Source organism: Hipposideros armiger, unplaced genomic scaffold (genome assembly GCF_001890085.2).
Source record: "Hipposideros armiger isolate ML-2016 unplaced genomic scaffold, ASM189008v1 scaffold_113, whole genome shotgun sequence".
NCBI classification, from domain to species: Eukaryota; Metazoa; Chordata; class Mammalia; order Chiroptera; family Hipposideridae; genus Hipposideros; species Hipposideros armiger.
This window is the reverse complement of record NW_017731463.1, coordinates 24773-30075: the sequence shown is the minus strand read 5'-3', so window position 1 is coordinate 30075 and position 5303 is coordinate 24773. Positions and strand designations below refer to the sequence as shown.

At 37.1% G+C, this 5303-nt stretch overlaps 1 pseudogene; it reads right to left on the bottom strand.

The window, feature by feature from the left end:
* Window positions 1–2114: 2114 nt before the first annotated feature.
* Window positions 2115–3196, bottom strand: LOC109385341 (KATNB1-like protein 1 pseudogene; annotated as a pseudogene).
* Between the last annotated feature and the right edge of the window lie 2107 nt (window positions 3197–5303).

Below are 5303 nucleotides of genomic sequence, written 5' to 3'. Positions count from 1 at the left end.
AGGCATCTCCGTGACATAAGAGTGTTTGCTCTATAGTTTACCTGGCATAGGTAACACTTTTTTCAAAGCATTCAGTTGGTATCCTGGTTGTTTACTTTCATACGTATACCTATCCAGCTTCATCTCATTAGTACTTTTCGAGCATCACTGGACACTATGTTGAATAAGTTAATATATCTAACCTGAACTCTCAAGTTAAGGGTTTGTTGTCAAGGATCCATGAGGCTGGAGATCATGTTGGTATTGTTTCCAGTTCTCACCAGTACTAAGCAATAGTGATCACCCAGTATATACTGATTGGATGAATGGACATGAATCTGAACAGTGCTGGAGCTCATGGGTGAGGATAGAGGGAGTCACTAATATTCCCTTAAAGGATAAGAGAATCCAAGTCTCATAAGTCAAGCAGATATCATAAGTGTGGATGGGGAGCAAGACGTACATGCAAGTGTCAGGATCTGAAGGTGAAATGGCAAAGCAGTGTGAGAAGTTTCTGAAATGAAGTTGTGCTTCTTGAAAATCAGTTCATTGCAGGGGGAGGGATCTACAGCCATTCACTTACATGTTATGTATAACTGTGTTTATGCTACACTGTCATAGCTGAGTAATTGTGACAGAGACCAGGCCTGCACATATACTTACTATCTGAATCACTGAAGGAAAAGTTCGCTGACTTCAGAAAAGATTTTATAGTTGAATTAAATCTTGTAAATATGAGCGATGGTTATGGTCAGAGAATAGAGCTGTGGGATGCTAAGACCAGGTAGAAGAGATGTGATCACTGTGCTAATTAGGCTCTGATTGTATTCAAGAAGACAACACAGTGACAGCAATAACAGAACCTCAAGGACAAGAGATTATGAAGAACATAGGTAACAAGCATAAAAAGCATCTGATCTTTTTCACATGGGCAATGGGGCTATCTGAAGAAATTTAGATAGGTCAGTATCATGGTCACATTGAACTTTAGACAGATTACTTGGCAGCAATCTATTGGATGCGTTGGGGAATCTGAGCTGACTCTGTTCTTGAGTCGCCTGCTGCAGTTCAGCACACATATGTCTGAACGCCATCTTGGAAGTTCTGATTTCATTTGTCTAAGGAGAAAACTGACATTGGCATTTTTACAAAGCTCCCCAAATGATTCTGTTGTGTATTCCTGATTGAAAGCCACAGTACCGTATCATGTAGAAACCACTGAAATAGTTTTGATACGAGATAAAAAGCGGATGAATGAGGGCAGTGTCAGCAGGGGTTGGAGGCCAGGAGATTCCCGAGTATTATCAACAGGGTGAATATGTGTGACCAGTAATTATAATAGTTATATGTGAGAGGTGATTGACGCAGATTTCAGGCTTTTGTTACTAGTAAGCTGCTGGTACCATTCATAAAAATAGAAAATTTAGGTGAAAGGGTCATTTTAAGGGACAATAATATGAGAATAAAATTAAGTATATTACATCTTCAAGAAAAGAAAGGACAACATTAAGAATTTCAGCACTGACCAATAAATTTTAATAAAAAAATAGTAAAATAAAAGAAAATTTCAGCACTGAATAGAATCTGTGAAAACAATCAAATAGAAAATCTATAAATGAGAAATGTGATAACTAAAATTTGCAATTCAATAGACAGGTTAATTAGAAAACTAGAGATAGTTGAAAAGATGATAAATAATTGAAAGAGAGCTTAATAGAAAATACTCAGGCCAAAGAGTAAACAATAAACAGAAAAAAAAGAAAAGGGAATATAGAGAATATAAGAAACATATGGGACACACTGAAAAAGTTAGTATATGTGCATTTGGGGAATCAGAAGAAAAGGAGAAAGAGGGATGAGGTAGAAACAATAATTGGAGAGAGAATGAAGAAGAATTTTTCTAAACTAAAAAAATATGCATCAAGCAAGAGAATATAGAAAGGTGTTAAAACCAAATAAAATTAAGAAAGAAACCATACATAGAAAGATTATAGTTAAACTGAAAATGAGAGAGAGAGAGAGAGAGAGAGAGAGAGAGAGAGNAAGGTGAACCATCTTCATAGTGCACTTTTCACCTCGTTGAAGTTGAAGCTGCTGCTTTCGGATATTTTTCTCCTTCAACGTGAAGTAGATTGTTAGGGTTTCATTAGTGGTTTTGTTATGCGGTTTAAAATAAAAAAAGGTTTTGATTTCGTCCATAGTTCACAGTTCTCCAATGAGGCATTTTGGAAATCATATAGTTCAGGGATGTTTTGAATAACCGAATGTTCTTGACTAGATGAAGTCTCTCGATGCAACTGTAATACATAAGCATCTACATCCTTAGCTGTATCACCAGTATATTCTGAAACCAAAGTAAGATGGTTTTCTTGTTCCCACAATCCACTTAATTGTTCTTTTAAAATCTGAATATTTCCATCATTTATAATCTCTGTTTTGGGAGATAGTTCTGACCACCACCTTTTTATGGCTACTTGGAGCCAGTTTAAACCAACTATTATATACTCTTCAAACTTGCTTTTAAGTAGTGATTTTACTAGCGGCAACAAGTCTACCCAGAAGCCAAGTGAGATGTATTGTTTTTCTCCCTGTAAACTATTGGTGAGCACAGGAAGGCGATCCACCACCACTCCAAGATCTTCTATCCTCACCAAATAAGCTACAAGTTCAGTTATGCTTGTCTTTTTCCAGAAAGTTAAAGCTACGTTCAATCTCAAATTCCTGCTGAACAAAACTTGTGCCATTGTTTCATGGTCCTGAGAAACCTCAGAAAAAAAAAAACAACAACCCCACTATATTTTGATGATGGGCTTTCTGTCTGTGAAGAGCCAGAATCACTGAAGTTAAGCAAATATGTTCCACCATCATGCTGTAACTTTTCAGGCAGGTGGCCTGCGCCAGCCAGTTCATTTTCTTTATTTGCCATGTCACAGCCTCCACTTCTAGGGGCCTGCTTTTTTTTTTGGTAACAAGGATTTAGAAAAGGATAATGAACTTTCTTTCTGTGATAAATCACCTAACGTAGTTTACCAGGACTTTTCACAGCTTGTCCAACTGTTCTATTTATGTAAGCAGCCAACTGTTTTGGAGATTTCTTAACCGCCTTCATGTTCTTATTAGTAAAATGAGAGATTCTTTTTCTAGGACGATCAATGGAATGAGCCTCAACATTGTTACAAAAATTTCGTTTCTTAACATTGTGGGTTTCAGATGCCATAATCTCGTGAATACCGGCGCCTCATGGTACTGCGGCGCCTCGGCTCAGTCCTAACGCTGACGAACTGCACCCTGAAGCCTGGAGTCCCTCCGTTCCCGGCCGGAGCCCCACTCAGGACCATTCAAATGCCGCCACGCAGGCAGCCCACCAGGGTTCTGTTTTGTTTTTTTGTTTTTTGTTTTTTTAAGGACTAGTACATTACAGATGAAATTGAAGCCACCTGCCTAATTTCATCTACTTTTATCCATTCCTAGATATATAATCGATCCACTACATTTGTTGTTTATCCTGTCCATTTGTGCTTTCATACCTTTTCTACATATGTATGTATTCATCACTAATATATAGGATTTTTGCTGTTGTGAAAATTTACATGAAGGAACACATATGTTAATTTACACTGCAGTTTAGTAGTCTGTTTATAAATATAATTTAATTCCTCAATACTTTATTGATGGAATTTTAAGTGGTATTTCCTTCCTTCCTTCCTTCCTTCCTTTCTTCCTTCCTTCCTTCCTTCACAACAGCATCTATTGTGCATTCTTTCATCTGCTTCTCTGTGTGCACATATGAGTATTTCTATAGTATATGCACCCAGAAATGGAACTTCCTGAACTATGATGTTTATATCTTTATTAAAATGACCTGATATTAAGAAATGGCTCCAAGGTTGTTGAACTAATGTATGCTCCCACCAGAATTATCAGAACATTCTCATTTTCCACATAAGCATCAATACTTAGTATTACAATACTTTTGACATTTATGCCAAATTTTTATGTGTGAAATTGCATCTCTGTTTTAATTTGTCTAAAAACCGATGCTAGTGAGGTTGAGTTTCTTTTCATATTTATAAGCCGCTTGGACTTTCTCTTCTAAAATTACTTATTTATCCACATTTCTGGATTTCCNAAAAAATACTATAGACTATGTAGCTTATAAATAACATTTCTCACAGTTCCGGAGGCTAGGAGTCCAAGGTCATACATGGCACCAGCAGATTCAGTGTTTGGTGAGGACTTCCTGGTTCACAGATGGCTGTTTTCTTACTGCGTCTCACATGGCAGAAGGGGTAAGGGGACTCTCATGGGTCTCTTTTAGAAGGACACTAATTCCATTGCGAGGACTCCACTCTCATGACCTAATCATCTTCCACAGACCCCACCTCCTAACACCATCACTTTGGGGGGGAACACAAACATTCAGACCATAGAGTTTTATTAATATAATTGCTTTTAGGAAGATGTTTGGCTGCTTTTTCCAGGTCAGGGGACTTACTGATAAATTGATCGTTACTTGTGAAGTTATTATATCTCTATCTCTATATGTATGTCTCTATCTATGTATCTATCTAGGTATCTATCTATTGATCAATTTAGCATCTTTTGTATTTTTCATAGTATTAATAAACTGAAGCTTCAAACATTTACATCTTCAGCCCTCACTTCAATCTGAACTTAAGATAGATTTATCCAATTGCCTGTAGAACCTTCCTACTTAGTATTATTTCAATTATATTATAACCAAAAGAGAATTTTTGTTTCGCATCCTTAAATCTTTCTATCTCAGAGGATAAGATGAAAAAGGCCAGAGCACTCATTCTCATTCTCTCTCTCTCTCCCTCTCTCCCTCTCTCTCTCTCTGCCACATGAGGACACAACAAGAAGGCAGCCATCTGCAAGTCAGAACAAGAGCCTCCTCTTGTCTTCTTTCCTCCCTTTTTTGTTGAGAGCCTGTTATGTACCAGTCCACATTATTTATTTAATCCTTGATATTCTCATATTGTCTCAGAAGCTAAATATACATATGGGCCTATTATACTCTACATGCTGGGTTTTGTTGGTTCGTTTGTTTTTGGTCCTTTCCACTATCCAGTAAGCTCTTTATAGCTAGAGATTGTACTGCAAACATCACTTTCTCTTTAATACTTTGCATATTGCTTAAAAATTAGTAAGCACTGAATTTCAAATCAACAAATGGATGAATTCATATGTTGAGCATATCGTGGAAGATATTCAATGTCAGGACAAGGTGAATGGATTTTGTCCTTGTTTTAGGTCACAATAATTCTGGAATGCAGAATTCAGGGGAGCTATGAGAGGAGTGA